At 46.2% G+C, this 16,192-nt stretch overlaps 1 protein-coding gene across 10 annotated transcripts in view; it reads left to right on the top strand.

Annotated features, from left to right (window-relative positions):
* Window positions 1–243: 243 nt before the first annotated feature.
* The window catches only part of POMGNT2 (protein O-linked mannose N-acetylglucosaminyltransferase 2 (beta 1,4-)), a 54,939-nt gene continuing 38,990 nt past the window's right edge, over window positions 244–16,192 (top strand). For 5 of the 10 annotated variants that reach the window (XM_027040835.2, XM_027040836.2, XM_053221559.1 and 2 more), the window contains exons 1-3: window positions 6,093–6,154; window positions 9,471–9,627; window positions 11,931–12,010. The gene's annotated coding sequence lies outside the window, so the exon portion shown is untranslated. Of the gene's footprint in view, window positions 2,700–3,155; window positions 5,844–6,021; window positions 6,155–9,470; window positions 9,628–11,930; window positions 12,048–16,192 lie in introns of those variants that run through there. The other 5 variants (XR_008298055.1, XR_008298057.1, XR_008298056.1 and 2 more) reach the window with 4 other exon arrangements.

A 16,192-nucleotide genomic window follows, 5' to 3' on the forward strand; every position in this document is an offset into this window, starting at 1 on the left:
CTTGTTAAAGCTGCAGCAAGAAAAGAGCTGAAATCAAGAAAAGAAAAGGATTCCACTGAGCCAACGGAGAGCAGTGATTCTCTTAGTGACAGTGAAAGTCCTGCACAACAACCCTCCTCTCTCGTCTCCCTCACACCAGCCACGAAGGTTTTCAAAGGCAAGTGCAGGTTAATTTATTTTTCTTTATATTTTTTATTTTCTTTATTATTTTGTATTATATTACAGTATAGTAATCATTTTTATATGAATATTTTTGGGTTGTGGAAGGAGTCATCTGAGTTTTGATTATTTTTTATGGGGAAATTTGCTTTGATATACAAGTACTTTAGATTACAAGCATGTTTCTGGAATGAATTATGCTTGCAAATCAAGGTTTTACTGTAATCTACAATATAAAGTAGGTAAAACCGAAAGTATATTATCTATTATTTATGTGGATATACATAATACAGGTATTTTCTACATAGCTGTTAATCATAATTCATCAATGCTCTGTTTGAAAAACAGGAAGTAGTAGTCGACCCTTCCAGAGGAGGAGAAAGGTCTCATGGGAGCACGTGGTTTCTCATCTTCCAAGGGACGCCTGCTGCATTGCCTGAATTCAGCAGTAAATGTGCAGTTTGTGCAGAGTTTATAATTTATGCTAATTATTCTGTGTTCTTTTTGTCGTTGTTCATTATGTGTTCTCAGCTCTTCTTCCAGTATTTTACAGTATTTGTAATCTTGGGGGTTTTTCAGTGAAAACTAGGAAGCAGGCAATCATATGCCATCATAAGTTAGCACCCTGCAGTAGGATTAGCAAACTTGTAAATGTATTTCAGTCTTTTCAAGGTTAAACATGTTTATTGATAGATCCAAATATTTTTTTGTGTCTCTGTGAAAATTAAAAAGCCAAGAGTATAGGCACTTATGTTTAGCATTTAATGTTTATGTTATTTGGAAATGGTTTGGGTATTCAATAAATATCCATCATTTAGTTTAACTTAGTATAAAATTTGGTCTTATTAACATTTATTAACATTATTTGCTTTCAGCAAATATACTCGGGATTAGGCACTAAACAGCTAACCATCATCTTACTTCTCTTGTTGACAAATTTTGTATTATAAAGATAGTATGGATTTATTTGATTAGTAACCCAGGTAGAAAAAGCTGTTTCTCTGCATTATATTAATGTTGAACTCTAAAGACAGGCCTATTTTTCTTAAACCAACAAGTTTAAATTAGTGTTTATCAGAGATTCAGATCCTATGAACTGAAAAAAACATTTAGGTTCACTGCTATATTTTTGGGACTATATTTGACTTATATAAACACTTAATTTTCTTTAAGACCATTAAATAGAGGTCCTGACAACTTAATTTTGGCAATACCAATTCCAAGGTCGACTAGAAAGTAGTGAGCTAGCCCAGTGGGCTCTGTGGGTACCTACTCCTGTTTGCTCACAGGCCTTTAAGTTGCTGGGGATCTTCTCTGGATCCACTTCTCCGACATCATTTAATATAAACCTTAAAGATACAACAGGCAATTATTTTACTAGCAAAATAATTTATTTGGGAATAACAGAGGCACTGTAATTTGGGACAGGCAAATTATGGCAAGCCATAGGCAAGTCTGAAGAGACAAAGGGAAGGTCAGATTTCATTAGGTTTTTATATTATTTTTTTTTATTTTTTTTTTAACGTTTATTTATTTTTGAGACAGGGAGAAACACAGCATGAACAGGGGAGGGTCAGAGAGAGGGAGACACAGAATCCGAAGCAGGCTCCACGCTCTGAGCTGTCAGCACAGAGCCCGACGTGGGGCTCGAACTCAAGGACCGCGAGATCACGACCTGAGCCGAGGTCGGCCACTTAACCGACTGAGCCACCCAGGCGCCCCATTGTTATATTATTTTTAATGTTTATTTTATTTTTGAGAGAGAGAGACAGAGTGTGAGGGGGCAGGGGCAGAGAGAGGAGACAGAATCGTAGGCAGGCTCCAGGCTCTGAGCTGTCAGCACAAAGCCTGATGTGCGGCTACGCCTCACGAACCATGAGATCATGACCTGAGCTGAAATCAAGAGTTAGACGATTAACCGACTGAGCCACCCAGGTGCCCCGGGTTTGATTAGGTTTTAGGAGGAAACTGGGGAGGATTGCTTGAACACAAGTTCACTGAAGAAGCTTAGATCGCGACAGTTTTTCATTGGCTGCAAATGGTGGATAGTGCATTATTGCTGGGGCTCTGAGAGATTTTCCTTTTTCTTAAAATCCTATGATAAAAGTGCCCTCCCTTTTCAAGAATTGGCTGCCTGGGTGGCTAGGTCAGTTGAGCATCTGACTCTTGATTTCGCCTCAGGTCATGATCTCACGGTTGGTGAGCTCCAGTTCAGGGTTGTCCCCTCCACACTAAACCTGTGGTCGTCCCCGGTTACCTCAGGCTGGCTCAAGTGTTTTGAACTGGACATGCCTTGGCAGCACAGTTTAGGGTAGCCAGGAAATGAAATAAGCAAGAGTTGGGAAAGGCTAGGTCTCAGAAGCAGAATGATGGGGGTCCATAGCATTTGCCTAATTCCAACACTTAACCTACACAAATGTGTTTATTCCCTCTGAAGGCAAAGCTGGGGGAATCTGCATTTTGTTGCCTGGGACTGGGCTGGGCAGGCCGACTGACCAGGGTATATTCCAACAAGAGATACCTGGGAGCTTTAATTAATGGTAAGTCTGGGACCCCAGCAGGCAGCCAATCTAAATGGAGACTGACTGTGGCCAGTTGAAAGCTGACCCCTCAGAAAGATATTCAGGGTGGGCTTTCTACCCCCTGGAGATATTAATGGTGGTTGGGAATGGCCTGAGTTTCACAGACCTGCAGGGTCCTCGTAGCCAAGGGCTGGCTGAAAAATTGCAGTCTGTACATGGGTGCATCCACAGGTTAGGGTAGCCAGAGACCTGGAACAGGGCAAGTGTCAGGACAGGCTGGGTCATGGGTGGGACTACTGTAGGTCCAAAGGTATCTGCCTACTCCCAGGCCCAAATCTCCACAAATGAACATGGAGGGGCCAAGGGTAGGTGACTGTAAATGGACCACATTGGCAAGTTGATTGTTTGGAATTAAAAGTACTTAAGAAACAGCCCAGGCTAGACAACTCCCTGACCTGCCTTCTTTGTTTCCAGAAAGCAGGAAATAAATCTCCCATGTGAAATGCACCCTCCCTGTACCAAGAAGTAAGGAGTCATCCTTGTCACCAGAGATAACAGAATTCAGAGCCAAGAAAGCTATAGAAACCCATCTTGTTACTTTTACTAATTTACCTCCCCAGCCCAAATTCTGTTAGATTTCCTTACTAACTGAAGCTCCCAAACATTCATTTTCTTTGTCACGTTAATTCCTCACAGATTGTTCCTTTGTCTAAAAAGTGGAAAAGCTGGGGCACCTGGGTGGTTTAGTCAATTGGGCGATTGGGTGTCTGATTTTGGCTCAGGTCATGATCTCCCAGTCGGTGAGTTCGAGCCCCACGTCGGGCTCTGTGCTGACAGCTCAGAGCCTGGAGCCTGCTTCAGATTCTGGGTCTCCCTCTGTCTCTGCCCCTCCACCCACCCCTCTTTCTCTTTCTTTCTCAAAAATAAACATAAAAACATTTTTTTAGTAAATAATAATAATAAGTGAAAAAGCTGCTTGCCTTTTGTTCTCAAATTTAGCATTCAGCCTCCATTCACACATAGTTAAATTTTGTGGTTTTGTCTTCTATTAATCTGTTTCATATCACTTAAATTCTCAAACCAGCTAAGGGAACCTTGATAAGTAGAGGTAAATTTTTCCTCCCCAGCAGTTGGAATAGACAATAGGACAAACTTTACTGGCTGGATGCTGCTACACCTGAGAAGTCTTACAATCTCAGACAAAAGCTGGCAGAAGGTAATAATCCCCACCCTGTTAGCACCCCGTCTACTCCCAGCTCTCTACCTGTAGGTCTAATAGAAGCAAGAATGGTGAGAGGTGTTTTCACACTAAATTTATACCAGTAAAAGAAAATAACTGTGGAACCAGTTCCTTGGGCTTAGCGACACTAGTAAATTCCATAGAGTACTCTTGGCTTGACTGATCCTGTTCTACCTAGAGATGGTCACATTTTCTTTGCCATTGTCTTCAGTGTCATTTCTCACGAAAAGGAATTAACCACATGGGAAGAACGCAGGCATAGGCCCTATTGACCTGTTTATGGAGCTCGCCTCACAAACTGGTAAGTTCACAGTTCACATCAGGCTGGACTCCATATAGCATTTTACCACATGTCCTTTATGTGAGGTTTTTCCTTTTATCTATTTACATGTCCTGTGAGCTTGGCCTTGCAAACAATAAAATATTCTCTCTGGGGTCTACCATCTGGAGAATACACTGGCTCGAGTGCACCCTGGTGGCCAGGAAAGTACACGGACTACGGGTCAAGTACATGTAGTTGCAAGCAACACACTCTATCCAGCTGTGCCAGCTCTTAGGGATTTGTCATAAAAGATCCTAGACCAAAAGAAAAATAATCTCTTAACCATGATTATTAGTGCTGGAAAAGTCTTATCTCATGAGCTGGTGTTGGTGTTGCAGGAGTCACAGATTAAAACTGGATACACCTCACACTTTCTTGGGAGAACACAGACACTGTTCTCTAGAAGCCAACCTGACCACATGTTCACTGAAGACTGAAAAGACTAAACTTTTCATACCACTTTGGTAAGAAATTTTGGAAAATGAGGGCTACAAAGCATACCTCCAAGATGCCATCTTCCGATCACTGTCTAGGCCAAAAACTGGCCGGGGTGGAAGCATGAAGTCTACCATGGGGACGCCCCATCTGCCTAGTCGGTCACTATGACTGAATCACACCCTGAGGACTGGCCAAGGGTCCCAGATGTTGTCTCCTATTGGAGGCTAGTCCCACCAGGCATGCAGGCTATCCTGGCAAGGCAATCCACACTAGTGCCCCTCTGCCTAGCTGCTGAGGGAAGGGAGGCTGTGCCCCTCAGCCCTTGGAAGCCGGCAGGTGTCTTTGGCCACCCACCCAGGGCAGATGCCACCCCAGGGCTTCTCCACACACCCGCCAGGGTCCAGGTCCCGGGCTCCCCTGAACCTGCCTGGCCTGAGCAAGTGCTGCACGCACCGCACCGCGGCAGCCCCCTTGGGGCACCTGGACCCCCAGGGCAGCTCCCAGAGCACCTGCATAGCCTCTTGCCAGACAAAAGCTGCCCCTCAAGTTCTTGCCACTGCCATGGCCACAGCTCTCAGCGACCTCCCATGGAGGTCGGCCTCCATGGGAACTGGCTCCCTCCCCCATAGGGGCCCTGGCTCCCAGAGCAACCAAGGCCCCCGGGGGCTCCTGCTGCGGGAAGCCCAGGCCACTCACCCAGGCCCCCCCCCCTCCCCCCCCCCGCTCTCCCAAGGTAGTCGTCTTTCCTCCAGCCTGGCCTTCAGGGGCAGTACAGGCGCCCTGGGGTCAAACACGGTTTGGAACCGGGCAGAATCCCGCTTCCCCGCGGAGGCCTGGCTCCTGGCACCCTGGCCTCGCCCTACGGCGGCCCTGTTCCGGGTCCAGGGCTCCCTGGCCCCCGTGACCTGCCTCCAAGCGCCAGTGCAGTGCCCCGGCCACACCTGGCGCGCCCGCCTCGGGCGGCAGGGGGCGCGCCAGGCCTCCGAACAAGGGGCCAGTCAGGAGGCGTGTGGCGCGGCAGGGGGCGCACGGCTCCAACCAGCTCGCTTGGACTCGGGGTGCAGGGAGCCCACGGCGGCCAACGCTTTGCGCGGCCGAGGCGGCACGATGACATGGACAACAGGCAGTTTCCGTTTGGCTTGGCCGACCGCTGGGGTCCCAGGTGTGTGCTATTCCAGGGCCCCTTCCGCCCCTTCCCCCGCCCCCAGCCCGCAGCCCCCAGCCCCCAGCGGGAAGGGAGCCCGGGCTCTCCCGGCTCCGCCCTGGGCGCGAGTTGGGGGCGGGGGGCGTTGGGGACGGGGACGACGTGTGCCCCGCTGAACTGTCGCGCTTGGACTCAGGCACGTGACTGGTTCCAGCAACAGCCCGCTCCCGTGACCGGCTCTGCCCGCATTCCTGCCCTGTGCCAGGTCTCTGGCTCCCCTGAACCGTGCCCGCGGGCCCGCGGGGAACGTCCGGGCCATCGGAGCTCGGGTGGGCCCACAACCGGCCTCATCGCCCTCAGAGACGTGGCAGCCTCCCTGCCCCCAAGTCTTGCGGGGGTGGCAGCTTCAGATGGGCCGCGGGCACACCCCATCCTCCTAGGCTGTCTGACCGGGTCCCACGCTGACCAGTCGCCCAGGGGCCAGGTGTCGTCTCTGGACGGAGGCTTGTCCTAATATCCACCCAAGCCTCCTGCCATCCACCCATTTTTATCTTGGCAAGGCATTCCATACTCCTCCATCTGTCGACTGCAGGGTGAAAGGGTGTTTGGGTGGTTAGTATTTGTAATTAGTAAGTTGTTTAATTTCCTGGTTGTTTTCTGGTTAGTTATCCTCTCCAAACTTTGGTAGGTTGTCTCATGGCTTTGGTGTCCTCATATTTCAAGCTCATCCTTGGCAATAAATGCATTCCTTTTCTTTAGAGTTCTTTGATTCTGGGTTAACTTGTGACGTTAATGCAAAAGGCATATGTGAGGTCGAGTGAAGTTCATACCTGGCAATATACCTCCTTCCTGATATTTTGAGTTGCTTTATTTTATTTGTTTGTTTATTAATTAATGTTTACTTTTGAGAGAGAAGAGAGACAAGTAGGGGAGGGGTAGAGAGTGAGGGAGACAGAATCTGAAGCAGGCTCCAGGCTCTGAGCTGTCAGCACAGAGTCCGACGAGGGGCTTGAACTCACGAACCATGAGACACGACCTGAGCTGAAGTCCCACACTTAACTGAGCCACCCAGGCGCCCCTTGAGTTGCTTTATATTGATCACAGCCATTATGGTGTGAGGAAGTCCATGCCCATGTACATGTCATTTCTGTAAGCCCTGGTTCAGGGCCGTTTAATAGCCGACATCAATCATCAGACTCGAAGTACCCAGTTCAACTGTTTTCTAAACCCGGACTTCTTGTTACCCTCAGTTTTCAAGACTTCCCATCTCAGGTGCTAGATATCATGAAGAGAGAAGCTGTATTTGGTTTGTTGTTTCTGGTTTTCTGACATACTGATCCATGGTCATAGGAAAATGAACATTTTTTATGTCACTATGTTTGAGGTGGGTCATAAAGCAATGTAGCAGTTGGAGGCAATATCGACTGGCTGATTTGCTCATTTGATGCCTATTTGACCCTGGCCTTGCTCAGATTGTTTTTGTGGCCTGGTCCCTCTTTAGACAGCTATTTTGACACCTGTATGAACAGGAATATTCCTCAGGGGAGGAAATTCCTCTCTTATTCCCCCTGCTCCTAGACTTTGATAAAGCATATTTAATTTTAGTTTTTGAGTCTAATAAGCTTCTACTTACAGTGTAGATTAACAATCCATTCCTCTGGTTGAGAAATGACCAAAGCACACAGGAAACCAGGAATGGCAATGAAAGAAAAGGTAGCAACGTCGTATTTATATTAAGTCTTGCAAACAAACCGCCACCTGGACATCTTCCCTGACATTTGTACATATCTCAGGACTGATACCTAGAGAGTGGTTGTGCTCCTACTTCACTGAGTCACAATTTGTCAGAGAATCTGTGTCATGTTGGATTCTCCCAAACAGACCCCGAGACTAGGATTTGGGTATAAATAGTTTATTTGGAAGGCGATCCTAAAAAAAGCATTGCAAGAGAGTCCAAGAAAGGAGGAAAGCCTACAGAGAATACGATGATGATCAGATTTGCAGGGGGTACTGGTGCTGTGCACAACGGAGGTCTGTCTTGCTGGGGACCCACCTCAGAAGTGTCCCATCAAGAGTCTGGGAAGCTCAGATATTTATGCACTAACTCCTTCTCCTTAGTAGTTGAAGTTTGCCTGGGGTCACGGACTCCCTGGAACTTCTGGCCTGCCCCCAACACAGGCCCACACACAGTCTAGCAATCAGAGAATGCCCAGGCAGCAAGTCCCAGGTGCTGTGGTGGGACCCTCTCAGTTTATCTTTGACTTTCAATTCTGTCAATTCCAGTTGCAGCCCATTGCATTACTATTTTGTATCTAACTGTTCCATTTTTAGCCAGCGGGAGACCCTCAAAGTTGACCTCTGGGTGTGTTTGATGAGATTCCATTAACATTTGATATCTTCCTCCTTTTCTAGCAAATCTACCAGCCTCAGGGTCATCTGGTACCCTTTCTGCCTCGGTATGGAATCAGCCATTTGTCAAGAAGCCCTGATACCTTTGAGTGGGAAATGGCATTTAGAGACTAAAATTCAGACATGAAGGCCACTGCTACTAGACCTTTTCAGCAAATAGAGCTTGAAAAAACTGCTTTTTAGAAAGAAACAAAAGAAATAATGGTTACTGACATTTCCTATTTAAATGTAAGATTACAGGGCTGCCTGGGTGGCTCAGTTGGTTGCGCGTAGGACTCTTGATTTTGGCTTAACTCATGATCCCAGGGTCACGGCTTGGAACCCTGCATCAAGCCCCATGTCACTGGGCTCCCCGATGAGAATGGACCCTGCTTAAGATCCTCTCTCTCCTGTTCTCTCTCTGCCCCTCCCCCACTCACACAAGTGCACATGCATGTGCTCCCTCTAAAAAAAATTTTTTTAATGTAAGATTATAGGGTTTTTCCATTATTTCTTTGATTTTGTCTCCTTCTCATGCCCTCCTAGTTTTGTCTGCCCCCCACCCTAATTTTGGTTGTATACACCCAAGACCTAAACCCCTTGTAGGTTCCGATCTCTTCTTTACCTCCCTCATCTTACTTTCCCATCCAAGCACCTTCCAGCTCTGAAATGAGGAGTCTGATATTTCCCCCATTTGAACTAACATAGTGGAAATGAGATGGACTTGTGGGGACATGGTGAAAATCTTCCCACCTAAGAATAGCTCAAGGTCATGTGAGCCATTAGATTCCTTAACACCAACCGTTTCTAGGCAAACACTCCCCCGTCTTCTTAGGAAGTTACTCCTGACAGAAATACCTCCCCAAGGAAATCACAAAGTAATTAAATGAATATGGTAGTTAAGAGCATATCACCAGAGATTCCATCTCCAGATAGTCTCCTGAGACAAAGCTGAGTGTTTTTCCATTCTTTCTTTTTAAAAAAAAAAATCGGATCCAGATTAAATTATGTTCGGTGGCAACTTGCGTCAATAGAGTTGCCATGGTTACAGGTGAACCTGAAAGTGGGCTGTGACAGCCTGGGCTCTGAGTTCCCCGAGGTGCATGTCTTAAAGATGCATCCATTTGTCTTCTTGTCTTGGCGAGAAACACACGGAGAATTGATGAAATTTCCTAGCAAGGTGTAGCCTACGGACAGATGCAGGTCAAGGAAAGGTGGGGCCATGGGCCTCTTCAAATAAATGTTTCCCTCCATCAGCCAGAGTAGTGTCTCAGGACACATCACACCATTTCCCTATGATGCCTTCATCTGCCCATGAATGAGGGATGAGGAATCGGGGAGAATCACCATGTGCTTACAACTCTCCAAATGGGGAAACCAAGGGCTACTGCCAGGAATTCTCCTTAGAAGAAAGGTAAGAAATAACATCTCCCTTCATTGGCAGTGCTGCCCAACAGAAATAGAACGTAAGCCACCAATGGGAGCCATACATGTAATTTTACATTTTCTAGCAGCTGCATTTTAAAGGGGTGAAAGAAAAAAAACGAAAAATAAAAGGTTAAAAGCAACAGGTGAACTTAATTTTAGTAATTTATATCTAAACACAATGTATCCAACATACCATTTCAACATGTAACTAATATAAGTATTAAGGAGACATGGGGCGCCTGCGTGGCTCAGTCGGTGAAGCGTCCGACTTCGGCTCAGGTCACGATCTCATGGTCCGTGAGTTTGAGCCCCGCGTCGGGCTCTGTGCTGACGGCTCAGAGCCTGGAGCCTGCTTCGGATTCTGTGTCTCCCTCTCTCTCTGCCCCTCCCCTGTTCATGCTCTGTCTCTCTCTGTCTCAAAAATAAATGTTAAAAAAAAAATTTTAATGAGACATTTTACATTCTTTTTCATGCTAAATCTTTGAATTCTGGCGTGTACTTTGTACTTCAAGCACTTCAAATTCAGATGCTACATGCTTATCGGACATACTTGATCTGTATTGAGATGTCATAAAATTTACAGTTGAGATTGTTGAGTCACATGCTCAAGTGAATCCAAACACGCTTAAAAGTTTTTCAGTAACAAATTGGGTATGTTTAGGTCTTAAATTTAAGTGAAGTAAAATTAAATAAAATAAAAAATCTGGCTCCTCAGACTCACTAGACACGTTTCACATGCTCAGTAGCCACATGTGGCTGGTGACTGCAGGGACCTAAGACTGCAACTCAAAGTGTGCCCCTCAGACCACCAGCATCGTATCATGTGGGAGTTTATTAGAAATGTAGGTTCTTGGGCTCTGCTCACAGAGCCGCTGATTCAAAATCTGCATACTAAGAAGATCCCAGGTGATTCCTGCTAGAGGAATGAAGCCTGAAACTCTTTGTTTTAAATGTTTATTTATTATTTTTAGAGGGAGAAAGAGAGAGAGCAGGAAAGGGGCAGAGAGAGAGAGGGAGACAGAGGCTCTGAAGCAGGCTCTGTGCCGTCAGTGCGGAACCTGACGTGGGGCTCGAACTCACGAACTGTGAGATCATGGCCTGAGCTGAAGTTAGATGCTTAACTGACTGAACCACCCAGGCACCCCTTGTTTATTTTTTTTTTGAATGTTTATTTATTTTGGTGGGGGAGGGGCAGAAAGAGACGGAAAGAGAGAATCCCAAGCAGGCTCCATGCTGTGAGCATAGAGACGGACACGGGGCTCGATTTCATAAGCCATGAGATCATGACCTGAGCCGAAATCAAGAGTTGGACACTTCACTGACTGAGCCACCCAGGTGCCCCTCTTTGTTTGGTTTTTAAGGCTCTTTAAGAGCTGACCCCTGCTGCCCCAGACCTCAGGGATCCCATTCTGTCATCAGCTCCCATGACCAGAGTTTCCACTGGGGTTGTATGGCTTCCTGCAAAGGGGAGGTGACAGCTGGGGTGTCCTGTAATTGGATGTTCACATCAGGGGTGCTTATCTTGTCACAATGTCACAACACCCTCAGATCTTTGTGACTATACCATTCCCACAAGACGAAAGCATTTGAAAAATGTGCTAACCATGTCTGGGGTCTTAAGATGTGTCATTTTCCAGGCCTTATTAGCCAAATCCAATTCCATCTAGCTTGAACCTCAGTTTTCTGACCCATAAAATAAGGGGGTTAGACTACATCACTGCTGAAGTTTCTTTAACCTCTATGAAATAAACAATTTCTCTATGACCTGAGAATGACCAATGGGCTCCCTTTACTGGCATATTAGAGTCACCCCAGTGGAATCCAATACATTAAGTAAAAACACGTACCCATGGAAACAAAGAAAATCACGGGCTTATTAAAAATAGAACATTTCAATTTAAAACTGCATTCATCTTTAAGGCACTCAGAGGAAAATGGTTTGGGCCAAGGTTCATGAGCCAGCAACCTCAGCGATGCCTGTGAGAATTGCTGTCATTTCCCGAAGACTCTTCTTACCAAGACACTCGTGACACTGTTGGCGAGTGAAAAGGCGGTTACAAAACAGTGTGTACAGCGTGACTTCACTTTGCACGCTGGTGTACCCACACCGGGAAAGCAGTTTGGAAAGTCATTCAGCAAAAGGCCAACGCTGGTGCCCTCTGGCTGGTGAAATTAAGGGTAATTTAAGTTGCGTTGTTGTAGCTTATAGTGGTTTCCAGTTTGCCCGCAGTGAACATGTTATTGCTTCAGTAAATATGAAAAGTTTCTCAAAGAAACTTTTATTTCCAGACTTGCACATCCCAAGGAGTATAAGCCGTGTGGACAGGAGATGGTGTCACAGGCACCACTTGTCACAGTAGAGCTCCAGCGTAAGCAGACTGGGTTTCCCGGGGACCCGTGTCCAAGGTACTGTTGACCGCCCACCCCTCCACCAACTGCATCCGAAGTCATCAGTTGGAAGCCTTTCTTTTTTTAAAATCTAGGCCTTTAGTGCTATAAATTTCCCTCTGAGTACTGTGGTAGTGGCATCTACGAAATTTGGTATGTTTTTCCTTTGTGATCCTTGGAGTTATTTGGAAGTATGTTAGTTTCCAAAAATTTGGGGACTTTCTAGGTATGTTTCCATCACTGATTTCTGGTTTAATTCCAGTGTGGTCAGAGAACCCACTTTTAATTCGAATCCTCTTAAGTTTACTGAGTCTTGTGTTATGGACCAGAGCATTGTCTGTCTTGGTAAGTGTTCCATGTGCACCTGGGAAAGTGAATATGCTGCTATAGTTGGGTAGTATATTTGATAAATATCAATTAGGTCAGGTTGGTAGGGTTATTCAAGTCTTCTGTATCTTTACTGATTTTCTGTCCGCTTGTCTTATTAATTATTCAGACAGAGGTTTTAGATCCCTCAGCCCTGTGTGAGCTCTGGGCACTTTCCCCTCAATCCTCTCAGGTGGTTCTTCCTTTGGTCTTTGAGAGATTCCTCATACACGGATCAATACTCAACTGAAAACTCCAGGGGGCCCCTATGCAGAGTTCTAGAACCCTCTCTCTGTGTGTTTGAGATCCTTCCTTTCTAGTACTCTGTCCTTGGAACTCTAGATGCTCTGGCTTCCCAAGACTCCTGGCCCTGTCTTCTTGACTCCGCTCTCTGCCCGATTTCCCTCTCCTTGCACCACAGGCTAGAAACTCTTCTCTCTGCAGTAAGCTGGGATCATTGTAAACTCTGTGGCGTTTGTTGACTCTCTCTCAGGGATCACTATGCTTTACTGACTTATGTTCAATGTCTTAAAAACCCTTATTCCGTATGCTCTGGCTGATTGTATTTCAGGCTGGAGAATCAACCAGGTTCCTGTTACTCTGTTTTGGCCGGAGCAGAAGTGCCACCATCAACCCTTCTTCTATTCTTTCCCACTCTGACCCATTCTCTGCCTAACAGCTATCTTTTCTTCTTAAAAAAAAAAATCTTTTAAAACTTTTAATTGTATCACTTCCTAGCATAACAATCTTCAATGGCTTCCATTGCTCTTAGAAACCAAAACCTTGAGCTCAGCTTACGCAGAACTGCACACTGCTTCATGCTTACCTCTTTAATCCTATTTAGCCCCAAATCACCCTCTTGCTCTCTGATCTCCAACTGCACGACTAAGGTCCCTGGTGTCCCAGGGCATTTGCACACGCTATTTCTTCTGCCTGAAATCCTCTTCCCATATCTTCCCCACCCCTACTTAGGTAACTTTCACATCTACCTCAAAGAAAGCCCTCCATGATTCCTCAAACTAGAGTATGTTTTCCTGCCATCATCTCCCAGAGCTCTCAGTTCTTTTTCTTCACCTCACCTGTTCAATGATTTTTATTATATACCGGCATGCTTCTTTAATTAACATTGGACTTCGCTGCTAGATTTTAAGCTCCAGAAGCTCACAAATAGTGTTATTCTCCATTGAAGTTACAGTATCTGGCACAGGGCTCCACACAGAGTGATGAACTGATGGTGGATAAAGGAGGGAAAATACAGCAGATGCTGTGATGCCTAACCACATCCCCCTAGCCTTCCCTAATTCCTTTGTACAATGAAGGCTTCCTAGGGAAAGTACCTGAGATTCTCCATCTGAGAGCTTGCCCACATGTGTGGGGCAGAAGATGAGACTCTTAGAAACAGCTCCTGCCAAAACGGATAAGAGCTGGAGGGTGAAATCCTCCCTTCCTCCCCAACTTGTGGAAGATAACTCTGCTGAGTGTTCTATATAGTCCCCAGACTTCTCCAGTGGGACTGAGCCACTGTTTCCCAGTTCACCCTATATTGGCTTCCTTCCCTTCCCTGTTTTACTTTTCCACTCCTTGGTGGGAGCTTCCTGGGACCACTTCTGAAATAATCTGTTTGCCCTCACATTCTTGTTTTGGGGAAACCCAACTTAAGAGAATGATATAATAAATGGAAGTCACAGATGGGTGAGAGGTCCCTGTAGGTGTGGATAATCTGAACAGTGTTTATGCGCCATCTAGTGTGTTAATCGGGCTTTGGAGGCCTGGAATCAGGGAAGGAATGTGGAGGAAGCTCTACGTGCAACCTTCATAGGGCAGATGTAGAAAATGAGCAGCCTGTATTGGACTTCCTTCCCTGCCCTGGGGAAGGAATGACTTTTCTGCTCTAACAAGCTATTTTTGGTTTAAGAATCTCCTCCCTCAGAAAGAGAGAGAGAGAGAGAGAGAGAGAGAGAGAATAAGAGTTTTATTTATTTATTTATTTTTTCAACGTTTTATTTTATTTTTGGGACAGAGAGAGACAGAGCATGAACGGGGGAGGGGCAGAGAGACAGGGAGACACAGAATCGGAAACAGGCTCCAGGCTCTGAGCCATCAGCCCAGAGCCTGACGCGGGGCTCGAACTCCCGGACCGCGAGATCGTGACCTGGCTGAAGTCGGACGCTCAACCGACTGCGCCACCCAGGCGCCCGGAGAATAAGAGTTTTAATGATAAAGAACAAACTGAGGGTTGATGGAGGGAGGTGGGTGGGGGATGGGCTCGATGGGGGATGGGTATTAGGAGGGCACTTGTTGTGATGAGCACTGCGTGTTGTATGTAAGTGATGAATCACTGCATTCTACTCCAGAAACCAATATTGCACTGTATGTTAACTAACTAGAAATTAAATAAAAATAATTTGAAAAAGAAACTTCTCCCTCATCTTCAGGAATAATCTTCCTCTTCTGAACTGGTGAATCTTAATGTGCCAGTGAGATCATCTGCTCTTTAGGTCACATAGCCCAAATCAGCCTTATTACTATTTCTGCTTTTACAAAATATCTCTTTCACAAGTCAGGATCAAAGAACCAAATATAGGCCACAGCCAGTTCCAGAGCATAGCTTCCTCCCACACCCCTCAAAGTCAGGCCAAGGGCTGGCAATTTTTCCTGTGAATTAGGGAAGGGGTGATGACAATATGATGAGAGCAGGACAAACAGGGGATGTCTCTTTCCTCTAGAATCATCTAGAATGTCTGTCAGATGATGGCCTCCATCCAGCTTGGCTATGAACCAGGTAGATTCAATCAGACAAGAAGAGCTTTTCCAAAATAAAGGAAGCAAAGCCAGCAGGCTTTCAGTCTTGTCTTTGATGATGTAATTTGGCCCAAATGCCTTCTCTGAGGTTATGTAGTCTGAAAATATACGTTGAAGATCTCCCAAGATACTGATAAATACTTGCAATGATATACTGCACAGTGTCTGCTGATGCAAGGAAGCTATTGAAAAGCAGTGTCTCCTGTGTGAAGTGGAAGCCCAGAGCTTCCCCTTGACTTGAGTGGGGAGATTTCTAGCAGTGGGCACTGCTGTTCTACACAGCATCTGGGGGAAAGTCAACGGGCCCACAGCCGGGCCTCTGCAAACTACTGCCCCAACCATCAGCTTATTCTCTTGCTAGACTTCCTGTGTGGTGCACAGCAGATTGTTCAGGCTGTTAGAAAAAAACAGAGTCCCATTGGGCAACTAGACAACTAGGCATTCACTGGTATCTTCCAAGCTCACCCAGGCATCGTGCAAGGCAGGGCCATCACCCATCTCGCTGACTCTCAGAGGGCCACCTGGATGTGGGGCATTCTCCAGCCATGCCACCTCTGGCCAAGAGACTAAACATCGGTGAAGGCTCATGGAGATACACAGCAGAAACCAAGTCAGGGATGACAGACAAGCCTGGAGTCCTGTGAAGGGCTGGCTTGCTCAGAGGTTTCAACAGGTATAGCTGTACTAAGTGAAGACACTCTGGGAGGAGTGGGATGGACCACGGGGGGAAAATAAATGTAAAGATCAACACTTTCATTAGTGGATCCTACGCCCGTCCCGCCTTTTCGCCTGCTCTCCTCAAGTGCCTTGAGTTGCAACTTCTCCCTAATCTTGAGGGGTCAGCTGGAAGGTGCCGCCTTACTGGTTAGTAGCTAACATGTATTAAACGCTCACTTCATGACACATATTGTGCTAATAGCTTCACAGCCTTATTCTGCTTCATTTTCATACTGCCATGTAATAGGGTAGGAAAAACGGTCTTAAAAATCTGGCAG

This window comes from Acinonyx jubatus, chromosome C2, assembly GCF_027475565.1.
Source record: "Acinonyx jubatus isolate Ajub_Pintada_27869175 chromosome C2, VMU_Ajub_asm_v1.0, whole genome shotgun sequence".
Taxonomy (NCBI): domain Eukaryota; kingdom Metazoa; phylum Chordata; class Mammalia; order Carnivora; family Felidae; genus Acinonyx; species Acinonyx jubatus.